Raw genomic sequence first — 22,510 nt, forward strand, 5'->3', positions numbered from 1 at the left:
TCCATCACACGTCTGCCGGGGCGAGGGGCCCCTCAGATGTCAGCACACCTGAGCCCAGCGCTCCCCAGGGCTCCTCAGGCCAAGCCTCAGGTTGGTAGCCTGCTGGCCTGTGAGTGATGGGATGACATTGTGGGGCATGGGTGCCAGCGCCCTTTGCCGGCCACCCTCACATGGTGGCGCTGATGGTGTGGGTGGCCTGGGCATCCCCAGGCCCTGCTGTGCCCTGTGCTCACACCTGCTGGAGACCGCCCGCCTGCCCGCCTGCCCGCCTGCCCGCCTGCCCTCCTGCTCCTTGGGTGCCTGCACTGCTCTCCTCCCCTGGCCGCGGCATGCCAGGCGAAGAGTGGGGGCCCATGTGAAGACTGCCCAGAAGAAGCCTGCCCACAGGCTGGGGTGTGGCTTGTTTTCTTCCCCACATCTAGCAGTGAGAAAGACCATGATGAAGAGGGGCTAAGGCCAGCCAAGACTGAGCCGCAGAGCGTGTACTGCCCACAGGGAACAGGAGAGCTGGGGGGAGGGCCATTAAGGGGCTAACTCGGTTGGTGCGTAGTGGACCCCTCCCTGCCCAGGACTCTGCCCGGGACCCCGTCTGGGAGCCTGGACACTCGTCCCCACAGCCTCGCCCCCACAAATTCAGGCTTCCTGGCACTGCGGGCACCCCAGGACCTGGTGGTGCCAGCTAGAGCTTGCAGCGCCTCTTCACCCAGTGCCCCAAAATGCACCTGTGCATGTGCAGCCGCCTATGCCCCTGAGCTTGTTCATAGCAGGCACTTGTGCACGCGCCGCACCCTGGCAAGCTGACGATGGATCTGAGACATACAGCGGGGAGGGGGATGAAAGGCTCAAAACAGTGGAGAGAAAAGCACCAGGTTACGATGGTGATGGATAATAGAGTCTCTGGTGGTGGGGGAATTACAGGCACTACACCTGAAAGGAGAAATCAAATACCTTACAAAAATATATGAGGACGTTCAAAGGAAATTTAAAAACTGAAATTAAAAAAATATATATATCTGTCCCAAGTCCTGGCTGAGGGAGCCAGAGCTGTGGGGCGGGGGGCTGAGCTGAGGGGGGAAGGTGTTGAGTGTCATAGTCCCCAGCTTAATTTCTGGTTTGCTGGGGGTTGCCCAAGAAATGGAATTGGCTTTAGTACCCTTGGAGATTCTGGGTCTCATTCCCACGTTCATGCCCACAGGGTTGCCTTTCAAATGGAAGAATGGATAAGAAGTCTCAGGGGATGGGGGAGTGAGTAAACGGCTCGAGGTGGCCCAATGAACCTTGGAGGGCAGGGTGGGGATGCAGTCCTGCCCTCAGTCTGGTGTATGCTCTGTCTGATGGGGTTGTTGGCAATGGGGGATATAAGGTGGCCGACACCAGGCAAGTTCCAGGAGCAAGGCAGTCCATCTTCTGAAGAAGGCGTGGAGGAGTGGGATGCCATGCAGGATCTGGGGGCTCATTGGATAGACGATACCTATGGTCAGATCAGATCCAATCAGGTAGTTCCTGTTTGGAGGCATCTGAATTCTCAGACTGAAAACACTATCAGTGACACCTCCTGTAGATAGGTGTCTAGTCCTGGAAAGGACTTGCTGGAAATCAGCATGCAAACTATATAGCAGGTGTTTCATCTGCAGCATGTGTAGGAAGACCCCTCCCTAACTTCCAGCTCCCCCAACCCAGCAGCCAGGTGAAATGGGGCATGACCAGCTCCACTGCAGAAGGGGCCCCTTGCACCAGAGTGGTTTTGGGTACATGCCAGTCAGGTTTAACCTAGCCAGTGCCATTTAAAGGCAGCACAGCCTGCCTGCCTGGCTCTTCTGCAGAGCCCACTGCTGACACAAGACCACACAACCTCAGGGCATATACGGTTTCACGTGCAGGTGGGGGTTCTGTTTTAAAGAACTTGTGGCTTTATAAAAGGAGCAGTCAGATTTTATCTCACACAGGAGACAATCAAATCTTGAAATGGTGTCAGTTTTGAAGATGCACCAATCCAGTTTGAAAGGGGGATAACACTGAAGGAAGTATAAGCTGGGACAGTAGCTGGTTTCATGCGTTGATTGGGAGACTCCATTTGGACATTCATTTACTGAAAACTTCATTCTTTGAAACCTTCATTCATTGCAGACCTTTGCATCTGATCTCTCCTTGGAAACACTGCTTGACATTTGCTTCTGCCTCTAACACTGCTCCCACATTGCCTGTTGACTGGTATCCCTTGCTTATGCATAGCATCTCTGGAAGAGCTGTAAATTGGTGCCTGGTCCTCTGACACCACTTGTGAAGAGAGCTGTCTCCAGTTGGCCTATGTTTGGCATCTCTAAAAAGTTTAACACCGATGCCTGATCTTCCACATCCCCGCCTGCTGACTGGCACTGCAGGCATGTGCACAAACACCGCTAATCAGCAGCTTCTGATCTCCCAGCACCGCTGCTCACTGCCGCCCCTGCCTCTAGCATTCTGACAAAACCTCTTGGTGCAGTTGCATCTGACACTGTCCAGTCCAGTCTTCAGATTTCTGCCTCAGCACCTCCTATTCAAACAATGTGGCTGCTTGCACTGGGAGTGAAAAGCTTTTGGTCTGTGCTGCTTTCAGAGCAGGCTGCACATACTGGGACAGTGGGGTGGGAAATCACTGCTGCCACTCAGTCTCCAGACACTTTAGGGAACTTGCATCCCTGTTGCACTGTGACTACCTCTAGCTGCCACCGTGAGTCGGGTCCTGGTTCATCACTTGTTGGTGTGCACCACCTCCAAGCTCTCATTGACAGGACGGGGCCATCCTGCATAAGCAGCTTTTGGTTTGGACTACTGGACGCTGTGGGCACTCTTTGGGATAGGACAGCCAGCCATCCATGGCCTTAGAAACTTTCATTTTCCCCAATTTTCCCTCATTGCACCCTGAACCTCACTTGTGTCTTGCAGTTGTGAGTACATAGATGAGGACCCACAGACTGTGTCATCCCCTCAGCTTTGCATGGTTTCACATGGACACACAACCTTGACTGTGTTGTGACCAGAGCTGCTTAGCCACACTGACTTGGAGGAATGAGGAAAGCTACACTCACATTCTTGCCTCAGAGTGCCAATAAGCAATGTTATTGTTTACGCTTCTAAGTTAGGGGGTGAGGGCCTCCCCCGTGGTGCAGTGGTTGAGCGCTGGGTTGCGAGGCTGCCTGCAGCCTCTGCAGCACCAGTTCAATTCCCGGCCACCGGGCGAGGGTCCCACATGGCGCGCAGACCTCTCCTGCCGCCCGCTGCTCCCCTCAGCAGTGTACTTCGTCACTCTGCCTGTTCTGTTCCCCTCACCGGCTCTGGTGAATTCTCTCACCCTCCCGCACTTCTGACTGTACCCAGTGCTTGTATAAATGTATAAATAAATAAATAAATCTTTAAAAAAAAAACTTTATAAAAAAAATAAGTTAGGGGGTGATTTGATTCACTCAGTAGATGTATATATCAAATACCAGCGGTGTTAACTGAAAATCACATCCTGTTTGAAGCACCCTGACAGGGTATGCTTTAACTCAGAAGCACTTCCAAGGGGCAGATGTCTCTTCCACAGGGCTCCCGGTGACTCCTCTAAGGCTCTGCTCACCAGGGCTTCAATTTCAGGTTGAACCAAGTCTCTTCCAAGGCTGAATTAGGTCTTCTGAGCCCAGAAAGCTCCCAAGGGATTCCTGAGTCCTCTAAGTGGAGAGGTCCATCCTCCATTGGCACTAAAGAACACAAGCCATCTTGGTGGGTAATAAATTATTATTGGTATTTGATTCACAGAAGCCTTATCAGGTTTGTGTCTGAGGGGCAAAATCTAAAACACGGAAAGTAAAAATCCTAGTCAGGATGCCTACCCCTGTGTAACACCCTGGTGTTCAACAGGGCCTTGGAAATAATGGGGTCAGGAGGGCCTGCTCCGCAGTGTGAGCTGAGAAATCAGGGCAATGGTTCTTGATGTGCCCCCAGCAGAGAACATTGGGAAAGGCTTCCTGATACAAACAGCTAACATAAGGTTCTTTGCAGAGAAAAAATGGACATTCCAGACAGGAGTAGCACATTCTGGAAAAAAGCTGAAGGAATATGTAGTTTAGTACAACTGAATAAGTAGTTACAGAGAAGGTAAGTTTGCTAAGAGAGAATAGAGTCAGACTGAAAAACACTTGATGTCATGCTAAGACACGGGGCTGCTTCTGAAGAAAATAAGAGGGGCCTCCCCAGGGCGCAGTGGTTGAGTGCTGGGTTGTGTAGCTGCCTGCAGCCTCTGCAATGCTGGTTCTATTCTTGGCTGCTCCCTGGCCGCCTGCGAGTGTCCCACATGGGACCTCTCCTGCTGCCCGCAGCTCCCCTCAGCAGTGTACTTGGTTATTTTGCCTGCTCTGCTCCCCACTCTGGCTTTGGTGATTTCTCTCACCCTCCTGCGCTTCTGACTGTACCCAGTGCTTGTATAAATAAATAAATAAATAAATCTTTTTAAAAAAAATAAAGTCACAGGGCCTCCCCGGTAGCACAGCGGTTGAGTGCTGGGTTGTGAAGCTCCCTGCAGCCTCTGCAGTGCCAGTTCGATCCCTGGCCACCGGAGGAGGGTCCCACATGGCGCACAGACCTCTCCTGCCACCCGCTGATCCCCTCAGCAGTGTACTTCGTCCATCTGCCTGCTCTGCTCCCCACTCTGGCTCTGGTGAATTCCCTCACCCTCCTGTGCTTCTGACTGTGTGCAAGTGTGTGCATGTCAGTCTAGAAGAGTGTGCCAAGTGTGTGCTTCTATAGGTATGAAGTATTCATGTACTTTCTACTATCAGAAAGACACTCCGAGCTGCAAAGTATTGGTATGATATCTTAAAAAATGGGGCCTCCTGGATGGCCCAGCGGGTAGTGCCCAGTGCTGAGGGAAGTGCTGAGTCTCCAAAGGCCCTAATGTGGCTTCTGTTCCCAAGTCCACATCTGTAGGGGGTTTAATTCTTCTCCAGTATAACTGTAGATGCAGGTCAGTTAAAGTTTCCCCAGTTTCTTGCCATTGGTCCCTGCTCCTGGTGTGTGCCCTTGTCACCCATTTCTCTTTCAAGGGCATCAATGTTGTCCTGCACAGTGTTGTGAGTGTGGTGGTGGTGAGCCCAGTGTCTTTACTCTGCCTCTGCCTTACCTCTCGTGCGTAACACAATTCATTTTTGGAGACCATAATTACTCTGTAAACCAAAACAACTAAATACAATAAAAAGACAATAAAACTGAAAAACTAGAGATGTTAAAAAAAAACACAGAAATACAACAACACTAATAAAATGGACCTAGACACAGACCTAAACCTTATTAAATAATAAACAAACTCAAATTGATTCATAAACATGAAAGTAAAATGCAATAGTATAAAACTTCTCAAATAAGACATAATAATACAAATATATGTGACATTGGATTTGCTAATAACTTTTTAGATAAAACACTAGAAGCATGACCTATGAAATAATAAACAGACCTTTGCACTTTATTAAAAGTTTATGCTCTGCAAAAATGATCTTAAAAAGACAAGTAACATATTGGGAAAGTACTATGAAGATAGCTGCATTTAACAACATGCATTTGTCAAAACCCATAGAACTCACAGCACTAACAATGACCCTTCACCAGTGAGAATGGCACATATTAAAAAAACTAGCAACAACAAATGTTGGTGAGGGTGTGGAGAAAAAGGAACTCTTCTGCACTGTTGGTGGGAGTGCAAACTGGTCCAACCACTGTGGAGAGCTTTTTGGAGATTTCTGGACCTACTAAACACAGAACTTCCATATGATCCAGCAATTCCACTCCTAGGTATTTACCTAAAGGACACAGAAACATCAATTCCAAAGAGCACCTGCACCCCTATGTTTATAGCAGCACTGTTTACAATAGCTAAGCTTTGGAACAACCCCAATGCCCAAAAATAGATGACTGGATCAAGAAGATGTGGTACATATACACCATGGAATATTACTCAGCATTCGAAAAAGATAAACACATGCAATTTGCATCAACATGGATGGTGCTGGAAGGGATCATGCTCAGCGAAATAAGCCAAAAAGAAAAAGAAAAATACCGGATGGTCTCACTCATAGCAGGAATCTAGAAAACTTAAATAAGGGACCAGGAAAATGAATAACTATAAGAAAGTGAAAATCAAAATCAACAAAAAACTATGAACCAGAGACACTTTTAGGGGGGTGGGGGCGGGAGGGGAGGGATTGGGGTCAGAATAGGGGGGCTGCAATTGTATGGGGAATATAAAAATAAAATTTATTATTAAAAAAAAGCACATGGAAACATGAAAAAAAATGAAAAACTAGAGATGTTAAAAAAAAACACAGAAACCCAACAACACTAATAAAATGGACCTAGACACAGACCTAAACTTTATTAAATAATGAACAAACTCAAATTGATTCATAAACATGAAAGTAAAATGCAATAGTATAAAACTTCTCAAATAAGACATAATAATACAAATATATGTGACATTGGATTTGCTAATAACTTTTTAGATAAAACACTAGAAGCATGACCTATGAAATAATAAACAGACCTTTGCACTTTATTAAAAGTTTATGCTCTTCAAAAATGATCTTAAAAATACAAGTAACTTATTGGGAAAGTACTATGAAGATAGCTGCATTTAACAACATGCATTTGTCAAAACCCATAGAACTCACAGCACTAACAATGACCCTTGGTCTACCTACATTTTAAAGAATCATTGTGCAAGTTTGGTATCCCAAAATGTGACACAGACGATGACAATAGAATGTAACTGTATTACATTGTATGGCACATGCTTACAGAAAGAGGTTTTGGAAAAGGTGCTGTAGACTCAAAAAAAGGAAATAATTCTATGGTTTGCTCTGTTGGAAATGTCCTTTCCACCCTGGCAAGGCTGCTTGTGACAATAAAGTCAGCAAGACAATAACATTGTTTGCTTTGAAGAGTTCCTCTGGTGAGAAGCAAAGAAAATGTCCAGAAAGTCTACAGTCCTATTGAGTTTATAAGATGCTTGATGAAGGATCATGAGGTAATGACCTGAGGGAACAGCGTGTCTATGAGGGCACTTGTCAAAATAAGAGATTCCAATAAGCTTTGGTCCTTACATCTTCCCCCACACAGGTAACTCTGACTCGACATTGTAAAATCAAATCTGGACTTGCTATTGGTTTTTAAATTGGGGGTTGGAGTCATAGACCTGTCAGAACATTCCTACAGGTCCAACATAACCTGTGCAATATGATCCATCCCTGAAAGGCATTGAGTTGATTGGTTAAACTGTTAACCCAGCCTACTAGATGTGCAAGGACTCTGCTGTGCCCTGCCCTCAAGGTGCTGGTGTCCTAAGTAAGAAGACACATCATAAAGGATTGAATCTAAACTTTGTCTTTGACAAACTTTGTTTGGTTTCTTGATATTCCACATGAAAGTAACATCATCTAGTATTTATCTTTGCCCTTCTGGCTTATTTTGCTTGGCATAATAGCCTCCAGTTCCATTCACGTTGCCATAAAGGTCGTAAATTAATCTTTTTTTTTTTTTTACTTCAGAGTAGTATTCCATTGTGTGTGTGTGTGTGTATATACACACCGCATTATCTCTTCCATATGGCTACTGATAATTCTTTCATTTAATTCCTCTATCCCTTTAAAAAACTCCATTTTGGGGAGGAAGTCCACTCATTTCTGCTAAGCAGACAAGTACAGGTTTTTGCACCTGAGGGGGGAAATCCTATACTCCCAAAACACTGACAAAAATGTAAACCAATGGTGCTTCTCTAATAAAAATTAAAAAGATGACACATCATCAACATCACTAAGCTGGCAGTGTGGTGGACAGCTTGACGATTATCACTATGAAGAAATAAGCAAGGAAGAAGAAAGACCGTATTGTCTTAAATCAAGACCTCAGTGAAAGCCTCTCTGAAAGCAAGGAAGGACTAGCAGGAGGACCAGCAGGGGCAAGCCTTGGGTGGTAGTGTGCTTGCAGTCTTTGAGGGGCAGAACTATGGCCTGAAGAGCAATATTGTGTCAAATCTACAGGACCTGGTGTGGCTCTTTAGGGATGTGTGAGGGGCCCAACGTGCTTAAAATGCTTTCAGCTTTAAATGAGGACTGCACCAGAGATGGTGATTATATATCCCTACCCAGTCCAGCATCCATTAAGTCAGGGCTAATTAGCACACTTCCTTTTCCAGCTGTGCCCTCAAAATTCCATTAACATCAAGTGCTGGCACCCACTGTCACCTACAGATTCAAGGTAATAGACCTCATCTCTTCTACAACACGATGGGTTTCCTGAAGGAATTGAATCATTTTCCAGGACTGCCTTGGGCAAAGTGGGACACAGAAATGGGGCCTGAATTAGAATGGGGGTGAGGAAGGGGAAGCTGGGCTGCAGGTGAAACATCCAGTGCAAGACTTTGATAGACAACTTCATGCTTCCAACGAGAGCCTGTCCCAGGTGGACTCAGGACACCAAACACTCAGTAGATAATGAATGTCCCTCCACCAGAACATCTGCACTTTCTATGTCTAGCCCCGCCCATTGAGACTCTCACCTTTTTGTGTCTGCATTATGTTCTGTGACTGACACCACATGGTCACCCTGCTTGCAGTTTTATTATACTAAGAAATCACAGCCTTCCATTGCATAACACTGATTTTACTGAAGAACAAATCTGCCCTGTTTGTTTACATTCCAGACACTGATAAAATAAAATAATGATTTCAGTTGGTATCTAGAGTGAGTCAAATTTATAATTTATCCCAACTTGATATGCTCCAAAAATGAAAAAAAAGTGGAAGACTGTGGACAGTATGAAATGACAGCTTAATTGTTAGGAAAGTAAAACCCAGAGCCAGAGAGTTAAAGGTTTTCCTACTGACATTAAAATTGTTTTCAGAGAGGACGGACATGTAGCATTTGATGCCGAGGAAGACAAGTAAGTTCGCTTTGGTGCATAGTGCAGAGAAATAGCCTTTATATGTACATTTAGAACAATTTAAAAAGTGCCCGTTATTTCTGTAAAGAGCTCATACAAGTAGTACAGACTTGAGTGGCGTAGTGCAAATCCAGGAATCAAGGGTCCCTGTAAATTCATCTATGACTCACTCCTGATGCTTTTATATGAAGTTCACCAAAGCACTTTGGATTTCACACCATCTCTGCCTTGTACTCTGGGGTCTGTTTTTCTCTCTTGCATGATACATGTGTTAGATTGATACTGATCAGTATAGTTGAGATGAGTGAATGGGACATAATGCACATAACAAACATGTATGATTCCTTCTGCAAGCCCAGCATAGCAGGTGCTCAGTATAGGAGACAAAACCTGGAAGACATGGCCTTGCCTTGCACATATTAGAGTCCAGGGAGGGCAAAGAGAATCCACCCATGAGATGCAGACAGCAAGCATAAATGTCACCCAGAGGATAGAAATTGTCTACCAGGACAGGTTCTGACCTCAAGTCAGTATTGTTTGTGGTCTTACAGAGTATTTTTTAAAGAATTATTTATTTATGCATACAAGAGCTGGGGTACAGACCAGCGATGCAGGGGTTATGGGCGGTGAGAAGATCCAACAGAGACAGAGTGAGAAACAGAACAGGTGGACTGACTGAAATACAGAGGGGAACAGCTCAGTCTGAGACAAGAGAGGTCTGCCGCGCCATGTGGCTATCTCCCTGGCAGGGATTGAACCTGAGCTGCAGTGGCTGCAGACAGCTTCATAGGTTGCATCTAACCCCTTGTGCCACCAGGGAGGCCCCCTTACATGGTTTATGAAAATGAATTTGAATGCCCAAGTAAGCAATCTCTTCATTTATTTTATTTTAATTTTTTTAAGTTTATTTTTTTTTTCATTTATACAAAAGCTGGGGTACAGGCCAAATGCACAGGAGGATAAGAGGGGTCACCAGAGACAGAGCGGGAAACAGAACAGGCAGTCTGACAAAATACACTGCTGAGGGGAGCAGTGGGGAGACAGGAGAGGTCTGCTGAGCCATGGGGGACCCTTGCAGGCCAGCCAGGATGGAACTCGCACTGCAGAGGCTGCGAACAGATTCACAATGCAGCACTCAGCTGCCTGCGCCACCAGGGAGGCACTCCTCATTCAATTTAAATATCAACTATATTCATAGACTAAAAATTCCCCTTTTTAAAGTGTATAATTCAGTGGGTTTTAGGAACTCAGAGTTGTAGAACTGTCACCACAACTTAATGTTAGGACATATTCATGAACTTCTGAAGTAATGAAACTTAACCCATTAGCAAATGCTCCCTGTGTCCCTCCCTCTCTAGTACAGGAAAAATCGCCCATCCGTTTTCTGTATGAGTGGAGTTATTTGTCTACTACAGACAATTCATGTAAATGCAATCACACAATAGGTATTATTTGTGACTGGCTGCTTTCACTTATTCTATTTTCAAGGTTCATGCATGCTGTACAATGTATGGATCAGTACTTCATTCCTTTTCCTTGCTAGATAACATTTCATGGCATAAGTTAGCATATATTTGTTCCGCATCCCATTTGTAGCACAGATCTTCCAAAACCCTGGCAATTTCCTAAGTGATGAGCATGGCCTTAAGGCATAAAATACATAAGAGAAATGAGGCAATGTACTCACAGATCTCAACCTCAGAGATGCATTTAGGGACTCACTCTAATGGCAAAGAAACAAAAACAAAAATAAACAAGTGTATTAATTCTGGCGCAAGGGGTTAAGCACAGCACTATGAAGCTGTCTGTAGCCTCTGCAGCAGGAGTTTGATTCCTGCTAGTCAGGGAGCTATGCACATGGCACAGCAGACTTCTCCTGCCACGCCCGCTGCTCCCCTCAGCAGTGTGTTTCGTCAGTCTACCTGTTCTGTTCCCCGCTCTGTCTCTGGTGAATCCTGTCACCTCCCAAACCTCTGGCCTGTACCCCAGTTCTTGTATGCATAAATAAATACATCTTTAAAGATACAAACTGAAAAACATTTGCACAGGTACAGAAATATCCACAGAACAACAAGTGAATGTTAGAAAATATTTGCAAAGCACATATCCAAAAAAGAGTTCATTCCCAAAATATATAAAGATCTCATCCAACTGAACAACTTTAAAAAACAGTTAAAAATGGATAAAAGAGCAAAAAATGGTTTCTCCAAAGAACACATGTGGTCCATGCCATATGAAAAAAATGCTCATTACTCATTTAGGGAAATGAAAATCTGAACCACAGTGTGGTATCACTTCACACCTGTGAGAATGAATTCTATTCAAAAGACTGGAGCAAAGAGTCAGCAAGGTTGTGGAGAAAGAGGAACACTCCCTCAATCCTCCTGGGCATGTGAATTATTACATCCTCTATGAAAAATGCATGTCTTAAGATTCCTTAAAATATAAAAATAAATAACCATAAGATCCAGAAATACCACTTTTATGAATTTTTCCAGAGAATATATAAACACTAATATGAAAATATTTATGCACTTCTATGTTCATGGCTGCATTACTCACAATAACCAAATAATGGACTCAACCTAAATATCCATTGACAGATAACTAGATTATCTGTGGTTTATATGCACAGTTGAAAACTAATCAGCTATTATAAAAGATGAATCATTGCCTTTTGAGACATGTGAATGGAACTTGAGGTGACTATGCTAAGGGAAATAAGTCAAAAAAGACAATTACTGAATAGTTTCACTCATTTGTGGAATGCAAACAAACCAAGAAAATAAATGGGCAAAAGACACAAAAATAATCTTAGACTGTGAAAACTATGGTGGTTACCAGAGGGGAGGGGGCAGGGGAGGGCAGAAGGGTAGATGGCATGAACTGATGTGGTTGTGGTGCTGAGGCTGGGTCTGTTCGTGTGCAAATGTGCATATGTGTAGGAATAAAGCTGAATACCTGAAATTTTATAGTTATGTATTTACATTTATTTACATAAATGGTAGATCAAATTTACCAATTACATAAATTATACAAACTAAATTACAAATATCTAATCTTTTCCATTTATTGTTTTCTACTTTTATTCCAATGTGGTTCCTTTACTTTTATGGACCTCTATTTTATTGCCTATCATTTGATCTAGTCTAGAGAATGCTTCATGTGAACTTTAAAAGAATGCACATTCTATTCTTTGGTGGGGTGGTCTTAGGCTATCTTTTATAATTTTTTTTCTATTTTATCCATTCATTATTTATAGAAATGAATTACTATATTATTGAAGTTGTCAACGGTTGTTAAATTATTAACTTCTGTCAAATTCTGTCAGTTTTTGGTCTTTGGGGCACTGTTGTTAGGTATATGATATATTATGCTTTTAATCATTTTGTATTTTTTGATACATTGATTCTTTTTTTTTTTTCATTTATTGTTTAGATGATGTGACTGTTGACTTTTACTTGAAACCTATTTGTGTCTTTGCAACTAAAGTGTGGGCCTTGTAGACAGTATGTAGTTCCTCATGTTTTACCCATTTTAAACGTTTGTCTCTTTTCATTGGTGAGCGCCGCGATCGGGTGCCGAGGTTGGTGGCGCGCGTGCTGGGGAGGGAAGTGACCTTGGGCGTCAGGGGATCAGGTGGGGAGTGAGAAGAAGCCAGGGCGCTGGGAGCAGGCGAGGCCCCACATCGTCCCGTGCGCGCCTGGCTGGTGTGCAGCGGGGCCGAGGGTGTGTGAGGGTGTCTAGCGAGGGGATGCGATAACACATTCCCTGTGTGCGCGCAGGTGTGTGATCTAGTGGACACATGAGGTCAGCACATGTTCGCGACCCCTGAGGCATGAAGTGCCGAGACAGGGAACACACCCGGGCAGTGGCTGGGACGGGTCGGAAAACCGGCCCCTGCGCAGATCAGGAACGTCTTTCCCGGGTCAGAGAAACGACGAGGCGGTCGCGGATGGCGGGTCTCTCCCATAAGCGATAACAAGGTGGCCTCTCCCATGTTTCTTCCCATTCTGCCCTTGTTTCACAGGTTCGCTTCTTGCGTTCCAAGCAGCTGAGAAAAGCAAGCTGGTGCCCACCTGACTCGGGGTGACCCTTCCTCCTCCCCTTTGCAGCCCCTCGCGCATCTTCCCCTCTGTCCCCTGGTAGATACACCCCTGACCTCTGCCCAAGAGCAGGACCGTGTCTTTCAGACATGAGTCTGCTGCCCTCCTCACTTGTCGAAAAATTCAACCACTTTCCTTGTGTTCGAGGCCGGTGTTCACTCACAATTGGGAGGGCCAGAGCTGGATGCCACTTGGGCTCTGCGAGCCCCAGCTCTGACTCCCGGGGAGGGAGCAGTAGCCCATGGCAGCGTGCCAGGCCTTCCACATCTGCATCAGAGTGGGGGCCTGCGCATCCCAGGTGGCATCTTGACCCCCGTGCTCAGAGGGAGTGCCTTCTCTGGGGGGGGGGGAGAGTCCTAGCAGCTGTGTTTCCTCCAGGGAACCTCCCAAGGTCTCCCCCCGGAGAGGCTCAGCATTCTCTGCCCCCTGGATTCACCGTGCAGGAGATGGAACCTAGTGGAAGATGGTGGTCCCCAGGGGTGCACGCCAGTCTCCTGGCCTGCACACATTTGGGAGTAATCGGAGTCCCCCTCGGAGAGGGAGTCCAGTTCCCCTCAGTTTGAGAGGGAGTCTATGAGTCTCCCCCAGTTGGGGCGCCTTTCCTGTGTCAGGCCCCGTTGAGTTGGAATTGGGGAACATGTGGTATTTTTATTTGGTGTCTGGTATTTGGAGTTTCCTTTTTTTTTTTTCTGGAAGCCAGGGATGTGGTTAAAATGGTGAGAGGTGCAATATTTGTTTCATCTGAAAGCCCCTTGTGAGTTGGTGAGTGAGTTGGGGACCTGTAGCTGCCAACCCATGTCTAAGAAGCAGCTCTTGTCACTGTTTCCCTGCAGGAGCCAGGAGCAGCTGACAGTGGGGGACAGACTGACACTTTTCTAACACAAAGTCCAGGCAGCGTGCGCTCTTTGTCCACACTGGCTGGCTCAGGCATGAGTTCCTTGTGACTCTCCTCTTTTGCATTCTCACCCTGACATCCAGGGTAAGCTCAGGCACTTTGGCCGTGGGCAACCTAGGACAACCCGGACTCTCTGGACACTGGCAGGTGGCTGGGAGGGCTGGATTGTCCCAGTGAGAGCAGTGGGCCTGGACTGGGGCTTGTACTTACCTTACTTGGTCCTCACTTTGTGCAAATAATATTGTAAATCTGAACATTGTGTCTGTGTAAGGAATTCAAGCAAGTCTCCTGATTCAGATCTTGGTTATTTAGAAATTTGGTATTTTTCTTATTTTTATGTGTTTAGTCAGACAGCCAATTCAGTATCCACCTGTCACTGTGAAAATGGGATGGAAAGTAGGCTGAAGAGAGTGTTCTTCACTGGAAGGAGGCCTTTTCTTCCTCTGAGTTGGCTGGCCTCTTCTGATCACACTCGGGATCACACTTCTGGAATCAGGCTCAGTTGGTTTTGACTAAATTATTTTGGAATTTCTAGTCAGCTATAAAGGAAGCTTGCCAGTTGGTTGGAAAATTTCTAAACTTCTTATTGACCATTAAAAATCACAGGTTTCTTTAAAAATCCAAGTTTTATTTAAAATAATCAATTTATCATCAAATGCTACATAATAGGTTTCTGTAAATGATATTCCTTGTCAAATCTTTTTCTTAATAGATTTATTTATTTATTTATGCATAGAAGACCTGGGGTACACACCAGAGGTACAGGGCAGTGAGAGGATTCACCAGAGACAGAGCGGGGACAGAACAGACAGATCTACTGAAATACACTACTGAGGGGAGCAGCGGGTGAGTCAGGAGAAGTCTGCTGTGCCATGTGGGTAGCTCCCTGGACAGGGATCGATCTCATGCTGCAGTGGCTGCGGACAGCTTCTTAGGTTGTGTCTAAGCCCCTTGCACCAACAGGGAGGCCCTCTTTGTCAAATTTCTGATAAGAGTCTAAGAACAGACAAACTGCAAAGCAGAGATATTAATCTATCTCTTTTTTTTAAAGATTTACTTATTTATGCACATAAGAACTAGGAGACAAGCCAGAGGTGCAGGGGGCGAGAGGATTCACCAGAGACATAGTGGGGAACAGAATAGGCAGACTGAATGAAATACACTGCCAAGGGGAGCAGCGGGTAAGTCAGGAGCAGTCCACTGCACCATGTGGGTAAGTCCTTGGCTGGCTGGGGAGCGAACCTGTGTTGCGGAGGCTGTGGACAGCTTCACAGTGCTGTGCTTCACTCCTCGCGCCATCAGGGAGGCCCAATCTATTTCTATTCCTTTCCTTTTCATAGCCCAGGTAGAAGATGTCTTTTATCTTTCCTAAGAGCAGACCTCATCTGTGAAGTCAAATAAAAACCAGGGCTTTATGTAACAATTTGAATTTCCACTGCTTGTCTTTAAAATGGTTCCAATTGTGGGCTCTAGAGGATTTAAAATGATTAAAATGGGACACTTATTAGAACATGTAAGAATTTCAATTTCCATCTCAAATTAGAAACCTCCTTGATTACCAAAGGGGGGGGGGAAACTTTAATGAGTATATTGACTTAACCTGAAAAACTTAAGTTGTTTTAGGAATTAGTATAGCTTTGTCTTGAAAAGGTATATAGTTCTGGTGAAACTGACCACCCATCCAAAATCTCTTCTAGGAATTTAAGGAAAAAGTGGCCTTAAAAAATCTCATAGAGAATATTCTGCCCCACTTTCTTTAGAACCTAAGGGCATTCTTACAAATAAAACTTGATAAATGTTTTCTTATCTGAAAGAATTAGTTAAAAATTATTATTTAAGGGGCTCCCCTGGTGGTGCAGCAGTTGAGTGCTGGGCTGTGAGGCTGCCCGCAGCCTCTGCAGTGCCAGTTCATTCCCAGCCACCTGCGAGCATCCCGCCAAAAAGAAAAAAAAAATAAAAATTAAATTAATAATTGTTGCCAGTGTTGTCACAAATACTGGTAAAATAACTTTCTCTAAAAATTAGGGCAAATGACCCAAATTCTAAATGAGAGATCTCTGTGTCTGTTTTTACCTTGGCGTCTTTTGTCTCTAGAGGGTTGCTGGGTTCAAATGGTGCCACTGTATATTCTAAGATTTATTTATTTATGCATACAAGAGCTGGCATACAGGCCAGAGGTGCGGGGAGTGAGAGGATTCACCAGAGACAGAGCAGGGAGCAGAAAGGTCGATTGACTGAAATACACTGCTGAGGGGAGCAGTAGGTGAGACAGGAGAGGTCTGCCTCGCCATGTGGGTTTCTTGCTGGCCAGCTGGGGATCGATCTCATGCTGCAGAGGCTGTAGATTGCTTCACAGTGTGGTGCTTAACCCCTTGCACCACCAGGGAGTCCACCACAAAAACGAGTTCAAAATGCAATGGTTTAATTAAAGCACTGCTGAGCACCTTCATTGATTATTCCTCCCCTTGTCCTAGCAAAAAAATAAATAATTAATTAATTTTAAAAAAAACTCTGGTAAATGAATTTCTTTCATTTGTAACGCTGCATTTTCAAATTTGTATCCTAACAAAAACTAAAGAAGTAGGTTTCTCTATCATAAATATGTTCTATCATTATTTAAATGATGGTATATGTCTCCTATAAAACTAAGGATCTCCTAAGTTCCATAAAATGAAAATTTAACTAATTAATGAGGTTTTGGTTTACATTTTGCTTTTTAATGTAGGAAATCTAAATTTTGTTGCTTATAATTTCTCCTAAAAAAAAAAAAAAGACGTGTTTATGTATGAGTTACCCAGTAGAAAGGAATAACAGCATAACAGCTCTTACAGTGTCCTGAGGTTAAAAATGTGAGCCTGAGCTGTTCATTAGCCAAAGTTATGTTGGACAAGGCCTGGGTGTGGACAAAAATTTTTGGGAGTGACTGATGGAGTTTCTCTGACCAGGCGCCTGACTTGTGGCGGGGCAGCGCCCCCTGGCGGCGATGGAGGGGGAGGCGGGAGGGGCGGGCCCGGGCTGGGGGAGCGCGGGCAGGTGCCGCAGCTGCTGCGGTGGCTGCTCAGAGACCCTGGGGGCCCCACATCGGCCGCCCCGGCCCCCCTGGACGCCTTGGACCATCGCGGACAAGGCGGGCCGGAACCCGAGGCCAGTTCTACGCGGGGGTCTCTGGCCCGACCCCGGGGGGCCGCTGTGGCAGACCCGAGAATCCGCAAGCAGAGGGCGCGACCCTGTCCTGATGCCCTGGGGATGCCCATGTCGTCCCAGGAATATTCTCTCTCCGCCTGGAGTGCAGGAGGCAGACTTGTCAGAGGCAAGAGATCGGGGTGCTCCTCTGTGGGGGCGCCAGGAGTGACCTGTCCCTGCCCCTGTCTGCCTCTCTGCAGGCGGCTGCCCTGTGCGTGGACAGTGTCCGCGTCTCCAGGGTCCATCCACAATGTCACGTGTGGTCTTTTATTCCCGTCCGCGTTTTCACTGACATTTTTTAAAAATAGCAAATACACGTCTGTGTGTAAACTCTATCCGCTCTTCATGAAATACAGCTCCTCCCCCCATTCTAGAGAGGCCGAGGCCTGAGAAGGTCAGAGTGAATGACCTTCACGGTGGAGCACTCCCTGGGACACCCCGCGGGGCATCGGACCGGATTCGGGTTGGGAGGGGCGGCACTCAGGTGAGAGTAGCTTTAGATTTCCTGTGGGGGAGCCTCTGCTCTGTGCAGCAGTTGGGGGTACACATTGGACAGCGAGCAGGAGTTCCTGGAGACCCAGGATTGTGAAAACTAACGAGGAAGAGCAGCTGGGACACTGCTCACTTAGCACTAACTGAAGAACCAGAGATTCAATCACAGAACTTGGGAAGACAGGTGCCTTCGATGCAAATAAACTATGTTTTCTCCAGAGTAGATTTACACCTTAAAGTACCATCAACTGGCAGACACCACAGCTCAGGTGCATGTCCTCTGTTCGGATCAGGACCTGATGTCCCTTTGCCCCAATGTTGCCCAAGTGACCCTCATCCCTAGTTCCCGTGCACACGTGGAGGCTCCCAGCACCATCAGGAATTCCCCACTTACCACTGATCAGGGCTGAGGACTGACACCCTGAGAGTTGTGACAAAACCATCAGGCTAGATCTGGGAAAAAATATATATTTTGGTTTCCCATTCAATTTAAAAAATGTAGGCTTGGGCCTCCCTGGTGGTGCAAGGGGTTAAGAATCAGCACTATGATATAATCCGTAGCTATGACATCAGGAATTTGATCCCTGGGAAAGGAGGTGACCCACATGGCAAAGCAGAACTCTCCTCTCCCACACTGCTCCCCTCAGCAGTATATTTCTGTCAGCTCCCTACTCTGCTCCCTGCTCTCTCTGTTGAATCCTCTCAGCCCAACACCTCTGGCCTGTACCCCAGTTCTTGCATGCACAAATAAATAAGAACTAAAAAAAATAAAAAAGTAAGCTCTTTGCCTTTTGATAGGAGACAGTGGCTCTGCAAGTGGATATTGGAATCAATCAACCCTGTGTGTGTATACAATTATTCCCCATATATATCCTTGTTTATTCCTTTCAGAAAAAGAAAAGAGAGTCATTAATGTATCTTCAAATTTCTGAAGATTACAAACTATAGGGTCCCTCCTGGTGATGCAGGGGTTAAGTCTCAGTACTATAAAGCTATCTACGGCCACTGCAGGACAAGTTCAACCCTGTCCAGGGAGCTGAACCACATGGCTCGTGGGGGAGGGGAAGCTGCCCTCAGCAGTGTATCTCAGTGGATCTGCCTGTTCTGCTCCACACTCTGTCTCTGGTGAGTTTTTCTCACTCCCTGTAATGCTGGCCTACATCCAAGTTCTTGTAGCATAAATAAATAAAATACATATTTTAAAAAGATTATAAATTACAGCTTAGCACAAAGGATAAATAAAATATAATTTTTATAACAAAATTAACTCCAAAATCAGCTAGCTCTCTCTTCTGTTAAATCATATTTTAGAGTGTGTTCAGGGAAAAAGAACTCACCAGAATGGATCTATAATCATCACACACTTGAACATAACCTGATTCCAGTAAGGTTGTAACAGGCCATCCATCACTTTCAGTGTTTCTGTGGCATCCCTATTTGTGGGTGTCTGTGTCACATGTGGTAATATCCTCTATTCCTATGGGGTGATCACAAGATTTCCATGGAAAAGGGGCAGATGGTTGATGTCAGTGAAGAAAGAGACACATATTCTAGGTTTGCTCTTGGTGCTGTATCTGTTGCGTGCATCTGGGTAAATAGCACATTAAACAGGATGTCACTGATGGCTGAGAGTCACTCGGATAGTTGAGGTAACGAGAGTAATTAGAAGAGGTGAGCTGCCCTTCCTGGGTTAAAGGAAGACTCACTGTTGAAACACCTGTGTGCAAGGGTCCTGGATAATATAAACGTGAAATTTCTGAATGACCAAATGAACTCCATTAACTGGGAGAAGAAACACAAGGCCACACTATCATAATCTTCTTCTCCGAGTAAGCACAAATGTGTGGCTGTCATTACAAGTATTCCCACTGCCTTTCATGACAATTCATCACCTAAGTGTGTCACTAAGTGACACATATGATTAACACATAATTTCAATTTTGTCTGGTATCTAAAATTTAAATCAGTCATAACATGTTCATTTTATATCTTGACTCTTTCACTCAACAACATGTAGGCAAGGTGACCCACCTCAACTATCTGAGTGACTCTCAGCCATCAGAGAAAATACTGCTATATAGTATTCCACCGAATGCAAAGTAACTTCTCCCTTCTGTTCTACATGCACTATATATTATTTCATAAAAATTTTATATCCGTGCTGGAATAACACTATATTTGCAATTTTGTATCATTTTTTAATTTAATGTTATAACATAAGTGTTTTGCTAGTCATTGATAACTATCCAGAATATGGTACCTAATCTCTACATTTATTGTCACATATTTGACTGTTTCCTGGAGTTCTGTTGGAGATTGTTTCCTGTATTAGTACAAGAAAGTGCTGGTTAGCATTTTGACAGGTATACATTTTTATTTGTGTTCACAGCAATTCCTGAGGTCACTTCTCAAACACTGCATTACTATTTCTTTTAATGCACATGCATATATATAATATTCCCAATTCTAATAGCTGAAGTCAAAGTTCCCCACAGAAGGGCGATACAAAATTTTTCTGAAAGAGCGAGATCCCTATTTCAGCGGGTTCTTGCCTCCATGTCATTCTGTCTCCCCATTTTGAAGGCTCTGACATCACACACTATCACTTCCTGCCCCACCTCTGCGTGGGCCGCCCCCCTCCATGGCTCTCTGAGGCTGTGTCTTCCCTTGGCGGGGCTGACCCGCCCCTCGGCACCGGCTCCATCCCCCCTGCAGCCCTGGCCAGGCCTGGGGCCTCTGTCCCCCATTATCCCGCCTGGGCTGCACCGCCCCGCCCCCAGCCACCAGGCGGCGCGCGCCGCATCTCCGTGACTGGCTCCCCCGCGAGCCAGTCCTGCCTCGACCTCGCCCCGACCCCTGCGTGTTGACGTCACGTCCCTGCGCGCCTACAAGGGAGCGGAAGTGGCGAATACTCAGGGCCAGAAGAGCGCCGCCCTGGGGAGCAGGGCTGCGGGCCGAGGAGGGAGCAGCCCTGGGGCAGCGCGCAGGCGGGGAGCGCGCCGGCTGGGGGCGGGGCGGGGCGAGGCAGGGAATAATGGGGGGCGGGACGCCCCGTCTCTCCCTGTGGGGGCAGCGGGTTCGGGCCTGTGGGGTCGCGGGTGAACGATCCTCGCGTGTTTTCAGTCACGGGGCGCGACTTGCTGTGGAGTCGCGTGGAAATTCTACGTTAACGGCGTCGTGGAGACGCGGGGTGTTCGCCTCCGTGTAGTTGGGTTTTCTGAGCTTCGGCGCAGCAGGACGGGCGGGGGCGCCCCGTGAGCACCCGGGTTCTCCCGCTGGCCCGGCCCTGGGCCCGCCCCGACACCCGCCCCTGCACCCCTGGCCCTGCGCCCGCTCCCGCCTCCCCCGCTGCTGGGGTCTCCTCGGCACTCGCTGCTCCAGACTTGGGGTGAAGCTCTTGCCTGCGGGAGCCCAGTTTCTTCAGGAACCACCCGGAGCAAGAGGGAGGTGAGGACAAGTCGCTGCCGGTGGGTGGTGCAAGGGGGCCAGTCAGGGACCCGGGGCGGGGCGGCTGGGGGTGCAGAGATCTGCGCGGGTCATTTTGGATCCTGGAGGAACATGGGGGTCAGGTCGTTCCTGAGTGTGACCCCGTGGGTGGCCAGCGCCCCTAACGGAAAGCCGGTCCCCCGTGTTTGCTCCCAGCGCCTCCCTGCTGCACTGATCAACCCTGGGGTGATTTTGCCGGGCACCCCGCTGTGTGCCACTGATTTGTGTGTTTAATCTCTGTGAATTTAGAATATAATTTGGGTAATTATAAGTTTACATGTTGTAAACTTCTCTGGGGCTGACACCCCCTCCTCACCCCAGGTCCGGCAGGCAAGAGGACAGAGTCATGTCTCAGTCTCCCGGGAGCACAAGTTCAGACCCAAGGGGTTGCTGGCGCCTGGGGCTCTGCATTTCTCACACGGGGTCTGAGATGCTGCCCCTGCTGGTCTTGGGCCCGCATGTGAGGGCTGCGGCACAGCTTCCCTGTTGTGCAGCTGACGTGGTCATTCAGAGCCTGGAAGAGGTACCTTGGACCCCTGGACACTGCCTCAGGAGAAGACTTTACACTCTCCCTTGAAGAGAATCCAGGCTTCTCTGAGTCTTGAGTGACCAGGAGCCACACAGCCTGCCACACGCTGGCTACAAGTGTTTAGTTTTCTAAAATGGGTTATTATTAACCAACTCCTTGCAGTGAAAGCAGTGGCCCTCATTGCATCACTAAAGGACACACCCAAGGAGCCTTTCAGCAGGGTATCCTGGGCGCTGTCACTAACACGGAAGGAAACTTTCTCAATGGGGAGCATCTTCGACACTGAAGGGTTCTTTTCTACGCTCTTGAGATCTTTTATCTTTAGATGGTGCTAAAAGGATCCCTCCTATTTCAGGGATTGAGTAAACCACAATGACTCATGGGAACTGGATATTTTGGAGAAAATCCCCTTTATGTGTCTTTTTTAAAGATTTTTTAAAAGATATAATAATTTATGAAAGCACTGGGGTCCAATCAGAAGCGGGGAACAAAACAGGAAAACTGACGAAGTACATTGCTGAGGAGAGCAGCGGGCATGGCAGGAAAGGTCTGTTGCACCATGTGGGACCCTCGCAGGTGGCCAGGGAACAAACTGGCGCTGCAGAGGCTGCAGGCAGCTTCACATTCCAGTGCTCAACTGTTGTGCCACTAAGGGAGGCCCTTTTTTAAAGCTTTTTAAAAAAAATTGCATAGAAAAACTGGGGTGCAGACCAGAACTGTGGGAGGGTGAGAGGATTTACCAGAGACAGAGTAGGTAGCAGAACAGGAGGATCTTATTAGATATACTGCTGAGGGGAGCAGCATGTGAGACAGGAATGGTCTGCTGCACTTAGTGGGTCAACTCCCACCTGAGGATTGAACTCAGGCCT

The sequence above is a fragment of the Talpa occidentalis genome, unplaced genomic scaffold (assembly GCF_014898055.3).
Source record: "Talpa occidentalis isolate TD23 unplaced genomic scaffold, MPIMG_talOcc4v2.1 talOcc4.18, whole genome shotgun sequence".
In the NCBI taxonomy this organism is placed as follows: Eukaryota; Metazoa; Chordata; class Mammalia; order Eulipotyphla; family Talpidae; genus Talpa; species Talpa occidentalis.